This window comes from Lemur catta, chromosome 1, assembly GCF_020740605.2.
Source record: "Lemur catta isolate mLemCat1 chromosome 1, mLemCat1.pri, whole genome shotgun sequence".
NCBI lineage: Eukaryota > Metazoa > Chordata > Mammalia > Primates > Lemuridae > Lemur > Lemur catta.
In genome coordinates this window covers 32,889,156-32,913,265 of record NC_059128.1, presented here as the reverse complement: position 1 = coordinate 32,913,265, position 24,110 = coordinate 32,889,156, and the positions used below count along the sequence as shown (strand labels likewise).

The window sequence follows — 24,110 nt, the reverse complement described above, 5'->3', positions numbered from 1 at the left end:
GATAGGAAACAAATGAGGTAAGATCTATAATTGCTCTAGCTACTGCCTGAAGAGAGTTTTTAGACTTAGAGCAAGGCAGTAGAACCCAGGAGGAGCCTAGAGATTTCCCTGCATCGGAGAGATGGAGCTGGGAGACTAGGGAGCCAAGGCAGCTAGAGGTCATAGGGTAGAGTACCAGAAAGGGGAAAGCTGCAAGGAGAACTTTGCAGATCTGCGGAGGTCTCTTTGAAGAATTCTGTTGAGTACTGATCAGTACATGCCTGTGAGGAAACTACACCCAAAAGGAATTGAGAGAACAATAAAAAACTTAGAGCTCACACAGGGCCAGGAATAGAGCCTGAATTCGAGGGGCAGAGTAGAAAACTTCCTAATTCACCAAGTATCATGAAGACCATCTCTATTATATTCTAGTTTTTATTTCTAGATGTCCAATTTGGGTGATTTTTTACTTTGCTCTGACTCTTTGAACATATGGAATACATGTATAATAACTTAATATCCCAGTCTCCTAATTCTGTCAACTGTGTCATTTCTGGGTTGGTTTTGATTGATTGCTATTTCTTCTGATTTTGGCTGTATTTCCTTGCTGTAGGTTTTGTTTGTTTTCTTGCTGGGTAATCAATTGATGCTTACCAGGCATGTAAAAGAAAGACATTGTAAATTTTACCTTGTTGGATGCTGTATATTTTTGTACATAAATAAAGAATATAAATATTCTTGAGCTTTTTCCTGGGATGTATTTAAGTTACTTGGAAAGTACTTTTTAACTTTCAGGTATTACTTTTACTTTGTTAAGTGGAAGCACTTAATCTAGGAGTAATTTTGCCCCGCTTCTGAGGCACAGCCCTTCTGAATACTTTACTTTGTGCCCATAAATCATGAGGTTTTCCATTCTGGCTGGTGGTTACAGGTGTTAAATTGGGGATCAGATTGTTCCTTCTCAGCTTGTTTTTAAGCTTTGTTGGGATCATTATCGAGTAGTCTTTATTCTAGGACTAATTTAGCTCTCCTGAGGTCTCTACTTATTGCCTAGAGTGTAAATCAGGTCTCTCTGTTGTGGCTGGATGGAACGAAAATGTCACCCAGCTCAGTGTCAACCCTGAATTCATTTTTTAGCTCCTCGAAGTTGTTTTTTTGCCTGACCTTATGGAATTTCACCCTAAGTGTGTGTACATTAGTATTAAATTGAAGACTCAAGTGGACCCACATGTAGATGTCTAGAGCTTTTTTTCTACATAACTCGCTCCTTTTTGGTATATTATTCCAGTAATTCCTGCCACCTCCACCATTCTGAATTCCGATTTTTGTCTCTTCAAGTTAGTGGTACTACTATGTTGTGCTTTAAATCTCTGCTTATGGTGGTGTCTAGAGCATGTATCTTGGCAGAAAGCCAAGATGCTCATAGGGCTTATCTAGTTTGTTTCCTTCTTTCAGGGAACGCAGATCTACACTAATTGTCATTCAGTGTATGGAAACTGTTGCATCATATATTTTGTCTAGTTTTGCAGTTGTTTACCATCTAAGGATAAATCTGGTGCCAGTTATTCCTGTACTAGTTATTCTGATACCAGAAGCATAAATGCCATACTATTGGATTATCATGGGAAGTTGGCAAAGACTTTTGAGTGAAGTTAAAGGAAAGAATCAACAATGAACCTTGGCTGATTTTAGACTTAATGACCATTTAGGAATTGCATGTTTATGGGCTTTGGGAGTAGTTGACTTGGCAGTTGTTTGTTCTGTTCAAATAGGTCTATCAGATGAGATAATATAAACAATAAAGCACTGTACAAATGTACTTATTATTTTGGGTTTAGAGTAATTTATTGAATGTTCTCATAGGCTATTCTGCCCGAGAGCAGATTTTTGACTTTGGATTTAAAATGAAAATAGTTGTATTAGTTTTGTAGAGGAGTTTAAGTTGGTGATGGTGCTTCTATATTAGTTCTAATTGCCTAAAATTGGTTTCAGTAGGCTTTAATGTCACTGGAGAAAAACTGCTTCTCACAATAAATAATAACGTCAATCTGAGAATAACCTCAACATGTTTCCATAGAATGTATTGTGTCTTTATGTTATTCTTGGGTTTTTGTATCTAGTGACTTGCACATACATACTTCATGTACATTTGATGTGTGACTCTTTATTAAGACCATTTCGCTTGTTGGTTAATCATATTGATTACTTATTGTGTGCCAAACATAGTACTGGTTGATGGAGGCAGGAACAAAAGAAGTAGAAGGATCCCTAATTGGAAGACTCTATGAGATAGCATATATATAATATAAGGCAGCAAAATAGTCTAACAAAGATTAATGGAATACAGAATGATTACATCAGCTCTCAGACCGGGTGATAAAGGGCCTAGATTTTGAGAAAGTTGGCAGATGTGGATTGATTGACAAAGAGGATAAAGGAGAAAAAGTCCCTCTTCTAAAAAGAAGGAACGGTGTGTTTGCAGGATGTGAGCTGAGAATCACAAAATTATTCTGTGGAAAGCAAGCAAATTAAATTGGCTTGGGTGGAAGTTTGTGTAGAAGATAGTAAGAAACTATTAATAGGTTGTAGAGCTAATTGAGCTTCAAAGGTTTTGAGCATTAGTATGAAGAGAGAGACATTTCTGATAGCCCTGTATGTTAAAAGGTAGACAATTAAAGAATTTCATGTTCACAAAGCAAGTTTTATGGGTGCTAACTTATTTTAAGATGAATGAACTATGAAGAAAACGAAGATACTGAGTGTTACTGAGTTTGGATATAATTTGCAAAATGAAAACCCATTCGTATTGGAAAGCACTGCTTGTAGAGTAAGTAAATGTACAAAATGAGTGAGTTTACATGTTATGACTGGCTACATAAGGGAAAGTTAAAGGTTTTTTAAAGAAGTATAATGCTAACTGAAGTTTGACTAGGGCTGAATTTTATGTATTTTTCTTTTGTTCCAGGTTTCTGCTTTTGCTAAGAGGGCATCCGTGACCCTGATGGTGTTTTCATTCAAGATCAAGTGATTTATTGCCTTTATTGGTTAACTGAACAAATTCAGGTTAGTGTATTTTCTGGACAGCACTTCCCTGTTCCAATTATATGTTAATATTTTGAGAAATGGATATTTTTGTGGTTAAAGCTACATATGTGTATACCAGTGAAGTAGAATTAGAAAGGCCAAATCAGTCTAAACTGTTGAATTGTGTATTTGTTAAGATATATTTTCAGACTACTTACTATGTACAATCAGCATTCCATAAAATGAAAAATATTTTACTTTCTTTCTAATAGTTATGAGGCTGGATGAAACAAGTTGTGGTTGAATGTGGTACATTGAACTTTTGGTATACCTGTGTGGCATATTTGGTGCTAAAAATAAATAATTCATCCTCAAAATTTCTGACATTTTTAGTAGCTGACTTTTAAAGGAATCATTCTTCTCCAGATTTCAGTCATACATTAACATTTTTATCAGTGTTCAGTCTATGAGTTTTGACAAATGTATATTTATCACCACAATTAAAACAGTTCCATAACCTTCCAAACTCATTCATGTTGTTCTTTTGTAGTTAACTTCTTCTTCTACCCCAATCCCTAGCAACCACTGACCTGTTTTCTGTTCTTACAATTTTCCTTTTCTAATATCTCATTTAAATGGAATCATCTAGTAAGTAGCCTTTTAATTCTGGCTTTTTTCACTTAGCATAATGCATTTGTACATAATGCATAATGCATCCATGTTATTGTGTGCATCAGTAGTTGTGTCTATCAGTAGTTCTTTTTTTATTGTTGAGTAGTGTTCCACTGTATGGATATACCACAGTTAGTTTATCCATTCACCAGTTGATGGACATTTGGGCATTTTCTAGTTTTTGATGATTATAAAGCTGCTTTAGTCATATGTTTAAAACAATAGAAACATGATTCTATATTTTTTTTAAATTTTTTATTGATACAATATGTACATAGATGTACATATTTTGTGGTACATGTGATAATTTGATACTTTTATATGATCAAATCAGGATAATTGAGATATCCATCACCTTAAATATTTATCTTTTCTTTATACTAGGAATATCCAAATTATTCTCTTATAGTTATTTTGAAATGTACAATCGATTAATGTTAACTATAGTCACCCTACTGAGCTGTGGAATACCAAGTCTTATTTCTTCTATCTAAGTATGTATTTGTATCCATTAATCAACCTCTCTTCATTCCCCTCTCCCCTCTATATACTTTATTGATAGAAATTACTTTTTGTTGTTGCTGTTGTTAAAGAGACCACAGTGATTTAACTATTGCCTTTTTAGGCTGAGTTGCATTTCTTTTTTAAAATGTCATTAAAAAGTAACCAGAAAGGCCAGGTGCGATGGCTCATGCCTGTAATCCTAGCAGTCTGGGAGGCTGAGGTGGGAGGATTGCTTGAGCTCAGGAGTTCCAGACCAGCCTGAGCAAGAGCGAGATCCTGTTTCTACTAAACATAGAAAGAAATTAGCCAAACAACTAAAAATAGAAAAAATTAGCTGGGCGTGGTGACGCATGCCTGTAGTCCCAGCTACCCAGGAGGCTGAAGCAGGAGGATCGCTTGAGCCCAGGAGTTTGAGGTTGCTGTGAGCTAGACTGACGCCATGACACTCTAGCTCAGGCAACAGAGTGAGACTGTGTCTCAAAAAACAAAAACAAAAACAAAAAACCAGAAAAAATTTTAACACTCATTGTGGATAGAGGAAGAGACCTGCGATTTATGGTCATTTTGAGTACAGAAAGAGAAATGATGCAAAATTATTAGAAAGGAACTATAGTGGAACTTGTTGGGTTTCCTGATTTTGGAAAAAAATAGGTAGCTTTCTTGAGTATAGTGGTAGATCAGAAATTGCACAGGTGGATTTATATAGTTAAGCCTCACATAGGTAGGTTCAAAAGTTACCTATTTATAAAAGTTAACTAAATTATACAAACTCTTCAATCTTAAAATTTTACTTAAGGAGGGCAAAGGTTGGACATGAAAAAGTCAATTTAAACTTTCTTGAATGAGTATGTGAGGTGAAAGTGACAGAAACTGTCCTACCTTGGGGAAATTAGTGATTTGAAAAAGTACCTTGTAAAGCTATTTGAATATTTACAAGGAATATCTGGTTCATTATTTGCTATAGAAATGAGAAGGTCTTGAGAAAATATTGTGCTCTGACTCAGAGAATGTTAATTGGTTTAAATTCCAGCTCCTAAGCCTGAACACCAGAAGAGTCACTGCAACTTTGAACTGTTTTCTTTGTTTCTGAATATTTTAGATGAATTATGTAACTTTAATAGTATCTCTATAGATAAATGGTATGTTATATTATGTTTTCAGAGAACATTTTTTTGAGGGGAGAAGGGAGTATTGAACCAGGAAGCTTTATTTACACAGTAAAAGTAACAAGCAAGTTCCTGAGAAACTAGAGCAGCTCTAGCACAAGTCATGGCCTGTGTAGGGAGGACAGGCTATAGTTGGAGGAGGTGGGTGGGACACAGATCCAGCGCCCTCTGCAGGCAGACTGCTTTGCCCCTGGGCCAGGGCCTGGCTCAACACTACATTTTCTGGTGGCCACACTTCCTTCAGAGAACATTTTGTAAACGGGCAAAACATTATAGGCAGAGTTGGAGCATTTTAGAGCTATTTCTGAAAGAGAATAATTATTTGTTCAATGGGCAAATGCAACGCAGAGTCAAAGACAGTACTGTATTCAGAAGTCATTTCTTCAGGATTTTAGGGTACTTCAGATTTTTTTTTTTTTTTTTGAGACAGAGTCTTGCTCTGTTGCCCGGGCTAGAGTGCCGTGGTATCACCAGCAACCTCAAACTCGTCACAGCAACCTCAAACTCCTGGGCTTAAGCAATCCTGCCTCAGCCTCCCGAGTAGCTGGGACTACAGGCATGTGCCACCGTGCCCGGCTAATTTTTTCTATATATTTTTAGCTGTCCAGATCATTTCTTTCTATTTTTAGTAGAGACGGGGTCTTGCTCTTGCTCAGGCTGGTTTTGAACTCCTGACCTTGAGCAATCCTCCTGCCTGGGCCTCCCAGAGTGCTAGGATTATAGGCGTGAGCCACCGCGCCCGGCCGGTACTTTAGATTTTAAACCAGGATTCTTAGGTTCATATTTATCTAAAGTATTTATGAAAATAGTGATCTTTTAAAATTTGAATTCTATGAATTTTAAATTAATTTACATAAAATGTTTTGAGGTTGTCACAAAATAAAAAAATTTGTTAGATTTTTCTAGCTGTTTATTCAATATCATATATTTTCTGAAAATTAAGAGCATATCCTACCATTTAAATAGTGGTTTGTTAAGTCTCATGTATATGTAAAAAAAAAATAAATAATGGTCTGTTTTAATTTAAAATCAACTGGAAAAGAGATAAACTAAAACTGAATTTTGTAAACAATATTAAATGGAACAATTCAACCCTTAGGTCAAGTAGTGGTCCTAGGATGAGTAGAGGTAGAATGTTGATTACAATGAGCACTGCACTACATGTGTCCAGCTAGTTGTATGATTAAAAGCGTATCATCTCACCTCTGAGTCTCCATTTTCCTCTTTACAAAGAAAGGCATTAAGGTCCACATTAAGGTCAGATATAACTGGTGAAGTTCAGAACTACCAAACAGTTCTTTATTTTTCATGAGCACCGTCAGGCCCAGGAAACTAGTGATAAAACTTGCTCGAGATGATATTCTAGAAGTGGAACATTTTGAAATAAAAATAGGAGTCAAACATTTTAGAAATATTTACTTTTGAATATTCAATCTATAGGCTTATTACAAGATTGTGACTCAGTAAAGTGGTTTTTAATTTATACAGGTTTTTGAGAGAAGAAAGTGTACCATTTTGGTGTATTGTTTTCTCCCTGAATAAATACAACTTCATCCTGATTCTTAAAAATCTTTTAGTCTTTTAGGACAAAGGAAACAGCTTTTGGGAGACATTTCTCTTGGATCTCATGGGTCTCTTGTGTTTTTGCACATTTACTGAGCAAAAGCATTGGCAGCTTTTGTTGGGGGCTATCTTTTTCAAGGAAGTATGTATAGTAGACAACCTAGGAAGATATTAACAGTGTCTCCAATCAGAAGTCAGATTTCTTTGCTGCCCAGGGTAATTTTTTTGCTTTGTTGCCCAGGCTGGTGTACAGTGGCCTGATCATAGCTAATTGTAACCTCAAATTCCTGGGCTCAAATGATCCTCTTGCCTCAGCCTCCCAAGTAGCTGGGACTACAGACACATACCACCACACCTGGCTGATTTTTAAAATTTTTTGTGGAGATGGGGTCTCACTACATTGCCCAGGCTGATCTCAAAGTCCTGGGCTCAAACAATCCTCCTGCCTCTATCTCCCAAAGTGCTGAGATTATAGTTATGAGCTGTTGTATCTAACCTGTCCAGGATGATTAAGATAATCCCTCTGGGGAAAAGGTTGGGCATATTTCCTTGCAGCTGTAATGCAATCCACTGTGTGTGTAGGTATTGCTTGGTTCTCCTTGCATTGCCCCTTATGAATTAGAACTTGGGAAACTGGTACAAATGATGGTATTCTGTCTACTGTATTGTTGTGAGTAGTAAACTGTTTTTTGTTTCTGACCCGGAAGTGTTATATCTTCTGCCAGTATTACCTTATACCAGTTCACCAAATATCACTAAAACATCCTATTGATAAAACAAAGCTGAGTTTATTGCTTATTGTGGTAAGGGAGAACACTACCTTGACAGAACTTTGGTAGTATCTTAGAAGAGCAAAGTCAGGGTCAAAATTTGAGAATTTGAAGTTTGGTTTAAATTGGATTTTTCAGTGATAGTGGTGGGTCTCGATTAGGTTTGGGGTAGGTATCATGATATTATAGTTTAGGATTAGTGGAAACAATAATTTAAGTATTTTGAAAACTGTTGATGCGTCCTATTGAAGAGTTGATGGGTCTTTCCAGAAGGTCTGTAAATGAGCAATCAAGTTATATGCCTGCAAGAGTCTCCTGGAATAGTAAGGTTATGCTAATGAAGACAGTGGACTAGTAAAGTTGTGTTAATGTACATAGAAAGCTGTGTGTGAATGTATTAGTTTTCTAGGGCTGCTATAACAAAGTACCCTAAACTGGGTGGCTTAATTCTCTCCAAGTTCTGGAAGTTAGAAGTCTGAAATAAAGGTTTAGGAGGGCCATACTCTCTTCAGGGGCTCTAGGGAGGAACCTTTTCCTTCCTATTCTAGCTTCTGGTGGTTGCCAGAAATCCTTGGTGTTTCTTGGCTTGTGGTACCATAACTCAAATCTCTACCTCAGTATTCACGTGACAATCTTCTCTCTTTGTCTGTGTCCACATTTTCTTCTTCTTGTTAAGGACACCAGTCATTGGATTAGGATATTACCTTGATTATGTCTGCAAAGACCCTATTTCCAAATAAGGTCTGATTCACAGGTTTCAATGGATATAAATTTTGGGGGGACACTATTTAGCTCAGTAGAGGGGGTATGTAATTTCTTCACTGTCCATGCTGCATGTGGGTAGATGGTGTTGGTTCTCAGTGTCCATGAAACTATTGCAAACTGATGTTGTTAGCTTGCATGTAGAGTAAAATCTCAGGCTCTTCATAGAGTTCTTGACAACAGCATGGTGTAGTGGAAAGAATATCAGTCTGGAAGTTGAGGTGCCCCTCAACTGTTCTTTCTGTTTTGTTTTTAAGTAGCTTGAGAAAGTTACTATCCTCCCTAGCTACTATTCATAGTTTCCCCATGGATAATATGTGAGTCCTTGAGGAAGAAAAGAGTAATGAACCAAATGATTTTTAAAGACCTTTCTAGTTCTCAGATTCTGACATTCTGTAATTGTTGAGTACTTGCTATATTACATAATTAATAATAATTTTGTTGGAGTCACAAAGTAAACAGAATGCTTTAAGTGCTGATGAGATAGGTTTTAACAGGTGAATGTAGCATCTACAAATTAATTTATGTTTTGTTTACTTGGGTGAAGATCATTAATGAAGATATTAGGTAAACATGCTGTTAGCCCTGGTCTTTCTCACTTACCGTATTTGAATTTTCAATTTGAATAGAATATTTGGAAGAGGAACATTGTTCAGGTCAGTTAATTCACTTAAAGTTAGAAAAATTTGTTGTTGCTGCACTCTCATGCTGCCTTCAGAAAATGCATAAACCTTTTCTGAAGTGAGCATAAGAATGTAGTTACCCCTTCATTGTCCACATTTCTCTGTCATATCATTCTTGTGGTCAAGAGATCTTAGAATGGTAATAGTCCTGTGAGGTGGAGCATGGTGCTAGAGTTCTAGGTGTAAGTGATTTAATCGGCTATTGAATTTGCCTTATGTTTTGAATCGCTACAGTATTGTGTTTGAATTCTTTCTTTGAATCATGTTGGAAATACATGATAATTACTTCATAGAGATATTGTGGGTACTGGAAAGGAAATTTTGGGGTAATACTAAAACCCCTGGTGGTTGTGTGTGTGCTTGTCAAGGTACGAATTAACAATGCTTACATACATATTGGTGATAAGTATAAATGCAGGTTGAACCAATGTTTTTAGATCTGGATAAAAGTTATTGAAATGGGAGAAAACAGGGATTTTTGATCACTGCATATGGTAAAAATTCAAAACCACATTCCTGGGGGTGATGGAAATCTCTTGCCACTCAAATTTAAGAATCTTTCTGCATCTGGCCTTTCAGTTACAAATTGTATGAAGTGTTTCCATAGTGGCTTTTGGGCAATTCAGACTATCACTACATGTTGCAACAGTGGTGGTTGATTGGTTGATTGATTTAGTTTTAGAAGATATATTAGAATATAGAATTTGCAGTAAACCTGTAGCAATACCTGAAATAAAATATATTAACATGGACACAATATAGAACCTAAATAGAGACTATAATTACAATAACAAAAAGATGTTTTCTCGATCACATTTTCTAGTCACGTTTCCATTCTTCAATGAAAAGAGTATGGGAATGTTCTTACTATATTTTCTTAATGTTAAAGATAGGTAGCTGTCCACATCGTAAAGAATAACTTGACCTTTGAGGTAGGCTTTTTTTTTTTTTATTCCCCTGGGGCCATGGTGGCTGATAATCCAGTTTTGGATTAAACTCTGTTCTCTTGCATTTTGCCCTCCTTATTTTAGACTTTGTAGTTGGTGTACTCACGTTACTAATAAAGTAAAGTTCTTCCAATTTATAAGAAATATTTTCCAGTTTCAGAATTGGCAAAGATTAAAAAATAGGATATGAATGTGTTTGATTTCTTTACTTTTCTAGTTTGGAGTTTTCACTTTCCATGTTGTGTTTTGTTGGACTCACAGATGCTTGAGAAATTAGAGGATTCTCCCCCTGTCTCCCAGCTACCCCTGCAGCCCCATTGCAGAAAAAAGGAAAGAAAGAAGGAAAGCCATCTTGAACACATTTTTTTCTGGCACCTATACTGAATTAATACATTACTGTGCAAGTTGTTTAATTGAGGTTTTTTTAAAATAGATTTTATTTCTTAGAGCAATTTTAGGTTTATAGAAAAATTGAACAGAAAGTACAGAGTTGCCGTATATTCCCGTGTATCATGCAGCCTTGCAGTAAGTAATTACTTATTACTCCCAGGAGTTTCTTGGTCAGTTCTTTGGGATTTTCTACATAGATAATTATGTCATCTGTGAATAAAGAAAGTTTTATTTTTTTCTTCCCAAATTGTTTACCTTTTATGTCCTTTTCCTATCTTATTGCATTAGCTGGGATGTCCAGTATGATGTTGAATATAAGTGGTGAGAGGGCAAATCCTTGCTTTGTTACTGATCTTAGGGGGAAAGCATCTGGTTTCTCACCATTAGGGATGATGTTTGTTGTAGGATTTCCTTCAAGTTGAAGTAATTTACCTCTATTTCTAATTCGCTGAGAGTTTTTTTTTTTTTTTTAAGACAAAGTCTCATTCTGTCACCCAGGCTAGAGTGCCAGGGCATCAGCCTAGCTCACAGCAACCTCAAACTCAAACTCTTGGGCTCAAGCAATCATCCTGACTCAGCCTCCTGAGTAGCTGCTACTACAGGTATGCACCACCATACCCGGCTAATTTTTTCTATTTTTAGGACAGACGAGGTCTCACTCTTGTTTAGGCTGGTCCCGAACTCCTGACCTCAAGCTATCCTCCAGCCTTTACCTCCCAGAGTGCTAGGATTACAGGAGTGAGCCAGCATACCTGGCTGCTGAGAGCTTTTAATCATGGGTGGGTATAGGATTTTATCAAATACTTTTTATGCATCTGTCAGTATGATCATATGATTTTTCCTGTTTCCTGGATTACATTAGTTGATTTTCAGATAGTGAACCTGCCTTGTATACTTGGAATCAACCCTACTAGTATGGTTGTTATGTATAATTTGATTTGTTAATATTTTTGAGAACATTTGCGTCTGTTTGTGAGAGATACTGGTCTGTAGTTTTCCTTTCTTGTGGGGGCTTAGCATTAGGGTAATGCTGGGCTTGGAGAGTGAATTAAGAAGAGCTCCCTCTGCTTCTATTATTTGGAACAAATTATAGAAAAATTAGTATCATTCGTGCCTTAAATATTTGGTAAAATTTACCAGTGAGCCATCTCAGAGTGGTACTTTCTGTTTTGGAAGGTTCTTAATTATTATTTCTTTGATTAATATAGGCCTGTTCAGATGAACTATTTCTTCTTGTATGAGTTTTGGTATGTTGTGTCTTTCAAGGAATTGGTCTGTTTTATCTGCGTTATCAAATTTGTGTGTATAGAATCAGCTTTTAGTGTTGTTTATTTTCTTTCTTTTCCTGTTTTCAATTTTACTGATTTCTGCTATGATTTTTATTTTTTTTCTTCTGCTTTCTTTATATTTAGTTTGCTCTTCTTTTGTTAGTTTCCTAAGGTAGAAGCTTAGATGATTGATTTTAGCTCTTTTTTCCTTTTTAATATATGCCTTCAGTGCTGTAAATTAACCTCTTAGTACTGCTTTGGTGCATCCCACAAATTTTGATGTTTTGTTTTCATTTATGTTTAGTTTAAAATATAATTTCTCAAGACTACTTCTTTGACCCACGTGCTATTTATAACTGTGTTGTTTAATCTCCAAATATTTGGGGATTTTCCAGGTATCTTTCTGTTATTGATTTCTAGTTTAATTCCATTGTGGTCTGAAAGCATACTCTGTAAGATCTCTATTCTTTTAAATTTGTTAAGGCATGTTTTATGGTTCAGAATGTGGTCTGTCTTGGTGAAATATTTGCTGGGAATTTGAGAAGAATATGTATTCTGTTGTGGATGAAGTATTCTATAAAGGTCAATTAGATCCAGTTGATTGATGGTGTTATCAGTTCTATCATATCCTTACTGATTTTCTGCTTCTGCCAATTACTGGTAGAGTGGTGTTGAAGTCTCCAACTATAATAGTGAATTTGTGTATTTCTCTTTGTATTCCTATCAGTTTTTACCCCATGTATTTTGACATTCTTGTTAGGTGCATACATATAAGGATAGTTATGTCTTCTTGGAGAATTTACCCTCTGTTATTATGTAATGCCCCACTTTATCACTGATAATTTTTCTTGGTCTGAAGTCTGCTTTGTCTGAAATTAATATAGCTAGTCCGGGTTTCTTTTGATTAGTTTTAGCATGGGTATACCTTTCTCCATCCCTTTACCCTTAATCTATCTTTGTCTTTATAGTTAGAGTGGGATTCTTGTAGACAACATATAGTTGAGTCTTGTCTTTTGCTCTACTCTTGACAGTCTCTGCCTTTTAATTGGTATGCTGAGATCACTGACTTTTAAAGTAATTATTGATATGGTTGGATTAATATCTACCATGTTTGTAACTGTTTTCTATTTATTGCCCTTGTTTGTTCTTTTTTTTTTGGTCTTCTACTGTGTTTCTGCCTTTTCTTATTTTAATTGAGCATTTTATATGATTTCATTTTCTCTCCTGTCTTAGTATATCAATTATAGTATTTTAAAAAGGTTTTTAGTGGTTGCCCCATAATTTGCAATTATATATTTGTAATGAATCCAATTTTACCTTTCAAATGACACTATACTGCTTCATGGGTAGTGCTAGTACTTTATAACAGAGTATTCTAAATTCCTTTCTCCCATTCCTTATAACTGTACTTTCATTCATTTCACTTTTCCATAAGTTAGAATCACCAAATATATTGTTGGTATTATTTTGAAAAAATTGTTCTCTGTTAGATCAATTAAGAATAAGAAAAATAAAAAGATTTAACTTTACTCTGGTTTATTTCTTTTCTATGCTCTTCCTTTGTTTTTGTAATCCAAGTTTCTGACCTGTATAATTTTCCTTCTCTCTGAAGAACATCTTTTAACATTTCTTGCAAGGCATGTCTATTGGCTTTCATTTCCCTCAGTTTTTAGCACCACGCTCTAACCAACTGAGCTAACTGGCCACCTCATTTCCCTCAGTTTTTGTTTGAGAAAGTCTTTTTTTTTTTTTTTCACTTTTGAAGGTTAATTTTGCTGAGTACAGAATTCTAATTTGGTCTTCCTTTTCATATTTTATTTCACTCTACTCTTTTTTTTTTTTTTGCGTGCATTCTTATCCTTGTTCCTCTGTAGATAGGCAGATAGGCGGTTTTTGTGTTGTTTTTTGTTTTGTTTTGTTTTCCTCTCAATATTTTCTTTCTTTCTTTCTTTCTTTTTTTTTTTTTTTTTGAGAAAGAGTCTCGCTCTGTTGCCCGGGCTAGAGTGAGTGCCGTGGCGTCAGCCTAGCTCACAACAAACTCAAACTCCTGGGCTTAAGCAATCCTTCTGCCTCAGCCTCCCGAGTAGCTGGGACTCCAGGCATGTGCCACTATGCCCAGCTAATTTTTTTTTTCTATATATATTTTTAGTTGGCAAGATAATTTCTTTCGATTTTTTTGTAGAGACAAGGGTCTCACTCTTGGTCAGGCTGGTCTCAAACTCCTTACCTCGAGCGATTCACCTGCCTCGGCCTCCCAGAGTGCTAGGATTACAGGAGTGAGCAACCTCGCCCGGCCTCAATATTTTCTTTTTGTGCGGTTTTCTGCAGTTTGAATATCATTTATACACATATAAGCATTTAGATATTTATCCTGCTTGGTGTTCTCTGAACTTCCTGGTTTGGTGTCTATCACTAAAGACATTCTTTACTGTTACAGTGTTGCTGATTTGTAATATTTTCTTTTGATTTGTTCTTAGAGTTTTCATCTTTCTGCTTACAGTACCCATCCGTTTTTGCATGTTTTTCACTTTTTACATTAGAGCCTTTAGCATATTTGCCATAGTTATTTTAAATTCCTGATGATAATTCTAAAACCTCTGCCATATCTGACTCAGTCTTTTTCAGGCTTTTTTTCTTCAGACTGTATTTTTCGTCTTTTAAAGACGAAAATGCCTTGTGATTTTTTGTTGATAGCTAGACATGATGTTTTCAGGTAAAAGGAACTGAGGCAAATAGGCTCTTTAGTGTGAGGTTTCATATTTATCTGGTTAGGAGTTAGGCTATGTTTACTGTTTGCTGTAGCTGTGGTATCAGAGGCTAAAATTTCTTCTATTGTTTTTATTTTTACATGCCCTATTATCTTTGGGTTTTCATAGAGAATTCTTAAATAGGATCTGAAACTTCCAGTTCTTTTAGTTGTAATCCCTGTTGTATAGGAGCAGTGTTGATGTAGTAAGAGGAGAGGGATAAGGAAAAAAGTTATGTCGTCCTATAATTAGATCTGTCTTTCGTGAGCCTGAGTTGACTATCTTTTCCCCCATGTCAAAAAGGATAGAGGGGGAAATTGGGTACTTTCCCTTCCCCCAGGTTGGTTAGGTAGTATAAAACCCTAGTAGGTTAGGCTATGTAAAACCCCAGTTCGTTAGTTCTGGTAAAAAAAGTTTCCTTTTCTTCAAGAAGGCCTTTTAAGAGGAACAAAGAACTGTGGGCATATAATGGTTACTTTTCTAGTCCTCCTGATGGAAGCAGGAGGGATTTTTTTTTTACATTTTCATTGTGAGAACCTGATAGGGTTCCTAGAGGTAAAACTCAAGAAAGTATGGAGGCCTTTCTGAGACTGGGTCCCCTTGCAGTTTTTAATGCTCAAGCTAGTCTGTACTGAGGCGCTAGCAATTTGTCACTTACTGTGTTAAGTGTTTCTACTGATGATGACTTTAGTTGAGGGCTTCTCTCCTGGGCTTTTGCTTACTGCACCGTGATTCTCTGTATTTGTCTGTATGTCTTTCCAGTTTTCATGGCAGCGGTTTTTCCTCTGACCTTAATTCTCTGATGAATCTAAGAAGAGTTGTTGATTTTCAGGGCTTTTTTTTCCCCCCAGTTTTTTTTTCTCTTTGTGAGGATGGGAGTGATGAATTTCAAGCTCTTTACAATAAGCCAAATTTGTTACTGGCTTTTAACAAATTTTTGACAGTTTTGTAATGATAAAACTTGGTACGATATCCTTTGATTTGGGAATATTAGGAATTCTATTTCCTTCTGACATCAGGTTTGCATATTTGGGGCTAATCTAATTTGAAAGAGAGATTAAAGATTCTTATTATGAGGTGACTGTCTTAATCCATTCTGTGTTGCTGTAAAGGAATACCCAATGCTGGGTAAATTTATAAAGATAAGAGGTTTATTTAGCTCATAATAATGCAAGTTGTACAAGAAGCATACTGTCAGCATCTGCTTCTAGTGACAGCTTCAAGTTGCTTCCACTCATGGCAGAAGATGAAGGAATGTTGGCTTGTATACAGGATGAGAGAGGGGACCAGGGTCTTTTAAACAACCAGCTCTCTTGGGAACTAGAGAACTTATTTACTCCTCACAGAGAACATTTATCTTTTCATGAGGGATCCCCCCTGACCCCCATGACCCAGACATTTCCCTTTAGGCCCCACCTTCAACTTTGGGACAAATTTCAACATGAGGGTTGGAGGGACGAACATCCAAACTATAGCAGTGACTCAGTCCATTTACCGTTTTAAGTATAGTTTGAGGGCAAGAGCAACCTTTGTTTCCTGTGTTGAGAGTCAAAGGTTCATTTTTATATTCTTGTACCATAAAAAAGCTTCATTTTTAAAAACTTTTCTGGGCATAGAGTCATGTCAGCGACACTTCTGATGATGCTGAGCATGGTTAAAGTCTTGTGCTGATACTTTGGATTTATGGAGCCAATCTATTGGATACATGGAGTTTCTTAATTTGATTAGTAGATTGCCTACTACTTATTTTTATGACCTGAAAATAACCATTTTAACTGTTAACCATTTTTTGTGACATGGTGAAAAACGTAGTTCACATGAATTTAGTGCTCAAATATCTTGGTAGAAATTGAAGTAGAAACAGAAATTGTTGTAAATTAAATGTAAAATATAGTTTTCTTCATTTTCTTTTGAAAAACCTTCACATTAAAAACATCACTACATTATAGATAATTTAGACAACTTTTTATTAAAGTAAAAGAATTACACTTCATCCCACAAACTTAACATGACTATGGTGACCATGTTGGTATATGTGACTCCTACTCCTTTTCCATATACAGATTTTTTTTTTTACAACATTGAGATCATAATTTATGTTTAAATTTGTACCTTTCGTTTTTTTAAATAATAATTTATTTTCATTGAGTGAGGTACTATTAGGTTGGTCAGATGGACAGTTTATTGTACCTATTGCTATGGTGAACATCTTTGTGCATTTAGCTTTTCCATGTTTGTGCCATGTCTTTGGCTGGATTTTCAGAAGTCTCTGTCTCTCCTTACTGTCTCCCTGTCTCTCTGTCTCTCTGTTTCTTTCTTTGTCTTTCTGTCTTATCTATCTCTCTCTTTGTCTTTTAAGGAGAATTTTATGTTCTCTTTCATAGGACTAATTAACTTTTATTGGATCTGCAAAATTGGGATAAATTTTTTTTTGCTTATAGATTAGAAAACAGTGCTTTAGAACTTATATTGTTACAGTGATTTATACAGTTATGTTCCAAAAAATTGGGATTTTGTGACTAGGTGATAAAAATGATCTCCTACATGTGTCAAACTTAGTTTTTTAGACTCTTGTATTTGGGTAAATTGGCTTTCGTCAAATAATTTAACCTTTTATGTTTAATACTTGTTATATTTTATAAATTGAATTTTTCCTTACTGATTTAATATTTGTGGGTTCAATTTGGTGTCTTTGTCAAGGTTACTTATTAGATTGTTCTGTATTCTCTGACTTGTCTTCTGTTTATCACTAGGGTTGAAAGTTGAATTGGGCATAGCCATTTGAATGGAATATCAGTACAACTAGAAACTTTAGGAACTTCTGGTGTCATTGAGATGCTGAATTTGATGATGCTACCTCCTCACCCCCAAAAGCTGTTTGAAGATTGTTTTAATACTATCTATTCTACATAACCTTTTCTTGCTTTCCAAGTTAGAGATTTTATAAACGCATGTAGCTCTTTTACGCTTGTAATCTTCAAGGTATTTTACCAAGATTAAAAAAATAAACATATCTTTCTACTAAGAGGTTGGTGAGTCTGAGGGGAGGAGCAGGTTACACAGAATCATTGGGTTCATTTCACCGTAAAATTTCTCAGCTGATATATTTGTTCTTGTTCTTTGTGGATTTGTTCAGGGAGGATAGGATTTTTTTTAAAAGAATAAATATCACTTAGGAATATCTACTGGTATGGGGTCTAAAGGTATACGGGATATACAAAGCTGCTCATGTATTTCTTTCTATCCTATCTCTTCTTTTTCCCCCTAGTCTTGGTGCTTTGCTTTTTCTGCAACAAATTTAATGAACAACTTCTATGAATTTAAAATACAGAATGATAAAGACCCTGCCTTTAGGAAGATGATAATTTAATAGGTGAACTAGAAATATAAATTAATAACTGCAGTACAGAAAGTCCCCTAATTTCCTATATGATAACGTTTCCCAAAATGTATTTGAAAATAAAAAAGGTACATGTCAAAGGCGGGTAGGAGATTTGGTTGTTTGTATGGAGAGTTATTTCACAGGGCTAAAGTTTATTGGTTTTATTTGTTTGTTTGTTTATATTGAGACAAGAGTCTTGCGGTCTTTCCTGGGCTACAGTGCAGTGGCATCATCATAGTTCATTGCAGCCTTGAATTCTTGGGCCAACAGTACTCCTGCTTCAGCCTCCTGAGTAGGTGGGGCTACAGGAGTATGCCACCATACCTGGCTAATTTTTTCCCCCTATTTTTTTTATAGGGATAGGGTCTTGCTATGTGGCTCAGGCTGGTCTCAAACTTCTGACCTCAAGTGATTCTCCCACTTATGTCTCCCAGAGTGCTGGGATTACTGTGAGCCACCACCCTGGCCTGTATTTTCTTTGTGAAGTAATCTTAAGTTGAAACTTGAAGGGGTTTAATTTTCCTGCTAAAAAATCTGTGTTTCTTAGGTAGAGTTATGGTGATTGACTTAAGGGGTTAAGAATGAGTCTTCAAAACTTTTGTCTTTGGGGTCAATGATTTCAAATCTTTCTTGTGTTGGTGGCAATAAAAACCCACAGAATCCTTGCTGGACACACACACACAAAACCTCATGGAATTGTCATTGTTAGTATCTTTATGGGATGGGATCCTATGAGAGGTGGATAAAATTGCTCTCTTACCAATGTAAATAAGAAAGGGACTTATTCTACACTCTCTTATAGGCTTTTTTGTGTGTGCAGTTTTTTCTCTTCAAAGATGCACTCCCCCCATTTTAATACATCTTAAAAACTGATGAATACACTTACTGTATTAGTGTGCCCCCTCCCTGAAAAGCTATAGTAAATCAATTAATGGTACTTTTAATTAAGAATATGACATAGGCTGGGTGTAGTGGCTCACACCTATAATCCTAGCACTCTGGGAGGCCAAGGTGGGAGGATCATTTGAGCTCAGGAGTTTGAGACCAACCTGAGCAGGAGCAAGACCCCCCATCTCTGTATAAAAAAAGAAATAAAAAAATAAGAATATGACATAATAGTTTAATGTATGTCAATGAAAACTATCTTCCTTGGGGAGGAAAAGGATGAAATTTACCACACATTGATTAGGCTTGTGAAATAATCAATAAAAGATTAACCCTTTCAGGAACAGAGAAAAAGAAAAAAAATTAAAAGAAAGTAAAAACATAAAAGAAAAGAAAAAAGAAAAAAAAGATTAACCCTATGATTAAAACCTTTCTAACTAAAACCAAAGTATAAAAGTTCCCTCACTTTTTGAAGTTTCCATTACTCTCCGGTCCAAAACTATTAAATGGAAAATTCCAGAAATAATTCATAAGTTTTAAATTGTGAGCTGTCCAAGTAGTTTGATGAAATCTTGAACTGTCCTGCTCTATCCCACTCCATCTCACCCAGGAGGTGAATCATCTTTTTGTCTAGCCTATCTATACTATATATGCTGCCTGTTCATTACTCCCTTAGTAGTTGTCTCAGTTACCAGATTGAGAAACACAGTACATATAGGGATATTTGTGGTTTCAGGCATCCATTGGGAATCTTAGAATATATCCCCTTGGATAAGGGGAGAGTACTGTAAATATATTATTAATAGTAAGAGATACTGTAAATATCAGATGAAATCCCTTTAAGAAGAATAAATACTTCCATGTTAACGCTAAACAATTGCCAGTGACAGCGGAATTGTTTGATAGGTCCAGGTTGTGAACTTTATAAGCACTATACACAGTGCTTGATGTATAGGAGGTACTCAATAAATAATGAATGATAATTAATTGCTAGCTTATTAGCTTGGGGATTTCAAAGAAGGTAGCAGAACAGAGGAACAGGCAACAGAGGGTTGCCTAACTGTAGCTAAGGGCCAGGGACCACATAGACCAGTGTTTTCTAATATGGTAGCCACTAGTTATCTATGGCTATTTAAATTAGGTTATTAAGTATGAAATGTACAATTTCCTTAAGTACTAAGTTTAACAGTTGATGTCTCTGACATTTCACTTTGACACTTCTTGTTTTATTTTTATTGTGAAGGTACATCCTCAGTCTTTCAAACACATGTTTTGGCTTGTGATTATCTTCCAAATTTTTGTTTTTAGTGCAATTTTTGTGAAACCATGAATAAGAGAAAAATTTGTGTTATTTTCGAATAAGAGTTGTATACAGGAACCAGTGTAGCTCAGACAGCTAGAAACATCAGTGAGTGTTTGGGAAGGATGTGGCTAATGAACAAACAGTACGTTGATGGTTTGAGAAGTTCTGTTCTGGTGATTTTAACCTTGAAAATGAGCCACATTGGTGACCTGAGACCAAGGTAGATAATGATGAGCTGAAAGCTGTAGTGGAAATGAAGCCACCTCAACCTATGCATGAATTAGCAGCAAGGTTTGATGTTACTATTCCAACAGTATTGGACCATTTGAAACAAATGGGCAAGGTAAAGAAGCTGGATAAATGGGTATCGCATGAATTAAACAAGCATCAGAAGAGAAATCGTCCCAACGCTTGCCTTTCTTTGCTATCATGACATAAAAGCGAACCATTTCTACCCCGTATAGTTACATGTGATGAAAAATGGATTCTTTTTGACAATTCCAAATGTTGGGCACAATGGTTGGATAAAGATGAAGGGCTGAAACACAGTCCAAAAACAAATATTCATCAAAAAAAAGCTAATGGTGTCTGTTTGGTGGTCCAGAGCTGGTATTATCTACTACAGCTTCTTGAGACCTGGTCATTTGATTACAGCAGTTGTCTGCTGCAACCATTTGGATGAAATGTTGAGGATATTTGCGATTAAGCGGCTGAGATTGGTCAATAGAGACAGGCCAAACCTCTTCAAGACAACATTCGACCACATGTCGCACAAACAACACTGCTCAAGCTACAGAAGCTGGACTTGGAAACTCTCCATCATCCATCATATTCACCAGACCTTGCACCACCTGACTACCACTTCTTCTAGGCTTTGGACTACTTGCAAGGAAAAATATTCAATTCTCAACAAGCGGTGAAAAATGCCTTTTGCAATTTCATCAATACTCACTCTCTAGGCTTCTTCACTCCTGGTGTAAACAAGCTACCATTAAGATAGCAAAACTGTGTCAATAATTTAGGCACCAACTTTGATTCATTATAGTGTTTCTTGTTTGAAATGTAATAAACTACATTTTGATTCAAAATTGGACATTTTATATTTAATTAATAAGTAAAATGGAAAAGTCCATTCTTCAGTCACACTAGCTATATTTCAAGTCCTCTGTAGTCATATGTGGTTAGTGGCTACTATATTGGATAATGTAGATATAGAACATTTTCTTGTCAAAGATAGCTGATATAGACAGATATTTTCTCATAGATTTATTTTTATTTTAATTTTTTTTTTTTTTAGAGACAAGCTCGTTTTCTATTCCTCAGGCTGCAGTGCAGTGGCCTGATCATAGCTTCATGTAACCTTGACCTCATGGGTTCAGGGGATCTTCCTGCCGCAGCCTCCTGAGTAGCTAATACTACAGGTGTATGCACCACGCCTGGCTAATTTTTAAAGTTTTTGTGGAGATGGGATCTTGCTATGTTGCCCCAACTGGTCTGGAACTCCTAGTGGCAAGTAGTCCTCCTGCCTTGGCCTCCCAAAGCTTGTCATAGATTTTAATGATAACAGATAATTTACAGTTTTAAAGATACAGATTCTCAGTATTTTTTTTCCCCTCAAAGCCCTATTTTTATTGCTTCCCATACTTTTTTTTTCCATTTTTAAAAAATTGACAAATAATACTTATACATACTCCTGGGGTACGTAGTGATGAGATTCAGACAGTAATTTTCAATAAGACATTTGTGCTATGAAATTTGTAATTGTGAGGCCATTACGCTTACTGAAGTTCAACTTAAACAGTAAAAGGAAAACTACAGATTTTATCTCTTGGAAACCACCAATTAACATCTAACTCAGGTCTTTTCACTCTACCGAATCGAATATATTTTCTTTGTCTTCCCTCTGTGTTCACCCTATAAAAGTTTGCTGCCCACACTGCTGCAGTGGAGCTCTCTAAACCTCTTCTGTTTCTGAGTGTTGCCTAATTCTTGAATTGTTCTTTGCTCAGATAAACTCTGAAAAAATTTATTTTGTCTAAAGTTTTTCTTTTAATAATGAACATAAATTCTATCAAGTGAGGTTATAAATATAACAGTGAAAATTCCCTTTAAGGCTTTTTCTGTCAGTGTTTTAGGAATATGGGACTTTAAAAACCTCCCTTTTAGCTTTTAATGTGTTTTGATTAACATGATGATATATTTGTTATTATATAGTGCCAGGGTCACAAAAATTGCTGAATAGATGTTAGTTCCTTTAATACACATATTCGTTTACTGGGGCATGGTTCCAAAACTGGATGATCTTAAGAATTCCCTTAGGGACTTTTAAAAGCTACAGTTGTCTATGACATATATATTAATTAATATACATATAAATGATATAAACATACACAAAGAATTGTATCTAATTTTTCCTTAGCATTAACTCCTTCAGATAGAATGGTTGGCTCAAAGAATTTAATTATTTTTGAGATTTTTGATTCATAGAAACAAATCCCATTCCGAAAGTTTGTACCAGTTCACACACGTACTTTTTCTGCACATTTTCTTTAACACTGGACATTCTTGAGCTTTTACTATTTCTCAGTTGATGAAAAGGGTCTCTTAGTTTTCATTTCTTTGATTATGAGTGAGTTTTAGCATTTTTTATAATTTATTTGATATCTGCATTTCTTCCTCCCTCCCTCCTTTCCTTTCTTCCTTCTTTCCTTTCTCCTGCTTCATCTACTTCCCCGCCTCCTTGTCCTTCTGCCCTTCCCCTGCTCCTTTTCCCTCTCTTGTTCCTCCTCCTTCACTTGTTCTTGATCTCTGTTCTCTCACACACTAAGGTTCTTAGTTTTGACCAGCAATAAGTTGAATGACAGGGCTAGAAAAGAATGACTAAAGACATGAGATGGTGTCCAGAAAGTTGGGGTGAGTTTGATTACTGTGACTATTGCAAATATGAGCACAATGTTAATCCATTGTAGATCTGCAAGATTCTTATATGTGTTTTCACCTATTCTCTTGTTACTGGTATCTTCCAGAAATGGTTCTTTTCAATTTGAGAGTGGGGAAATTGGATTTAAAAATTTCTTATATGAAGAAACCAAATATTTTGCTACTATCATTTGGAAACTGCTCATTATGGTTGGTTCTGGGTGGCAGTAGAATCAGTTTGATATGATGCCATTAATGACCACTTGTTTTTGATTTCTTGCCTATGTGTAAATGTGATTAGAACAGAAACCCCTTAATAATAGGGACTGTTTATATTTGTATCCCTAGTGCCTCATAGTATCTGGACCTGATTATAGGCTTTAGAAGTGCTTGTTGACTATGATTACTTTCTTATCTGAATCTGCCTTTTCTACCCCGCAGTTAAGATAACATCCATCCTGGGAGCAATAAAACTATTGGAAAGTGTAGAAATGAACTGTTTTCTTTTTTCTTTTTTTAAAAAAATTTATAATTTTAAGTTTAAAAATTATAATGAATATCTGTAACATAAAACTTATTAACTATTTTTAAGAGTATAGTTCAGTGGTGGTAAGTATATTCATATTCTTATGCAACTATCATCACCATTCATCCACAGAACTTTTTCATCTTGTAAAACTAAAACTCTGTGCCCATTAAACAGTAACTTAGCAATTCCCCTAACCCTCCAGGCTCTGGCAACCACCTTTTTACTTTCAGTCTCTATGACTGTTCTAAGTACCTTATATTGATCGTATCATCCAATATTTGTACTTTTGTGACTGACTTATTTCACTTAATGTAGTGTCTTTAAGGTTCCTCCATGTTGTATTATGTGTTAGAATTTCATTCCTTTTTTCAATGTTCCATTGTATGTATATACTACATTTTGTTCATCTGATCTTATCAGTGGTCACTTGGGTTGTTTCAACCTTTTGGCTATTATGAATAATGCTGCTGGTGAACACAGATGTACAAATAATCTTTTCAAGACCTGGCTTTTGATTCTTTTGGGCATATACCCAGAAGTGGAATTGTTGGATTACATGGTAATTCCGTTTTTAATTTTATAATAACTGTCTTGAAGGGTATAAAGTAGTATCTCAT

The 24,110-nt window shown here is 35.7% G+C and overlaps 1 protein-coding gene across 5 annotated transcripts in view; it reads left to right on the top strand.

Annotated features, from left to right (window-relative positions):
- The window catches only part of FUT8 (fucosyltransferase 8), a 266,970-nt gene that overhangs the window by 37,810 nt on the left and 205,050 nt on the right, over window positions 1-24,110 (top strand). For all 5 annotated transcript variants that reach the window (XM_045565543.1, XM_045565561.1, XM_045565552.1 and 2 more), the window contains exon 2: window positions 2,945-3,042. The gene's annotated coding sequence lies outside the window, so the exon portion shown is untranslated. The remainder of the gene's footprint in view (window positions 1-2,944; window positions 3,043-24,110) is intronic.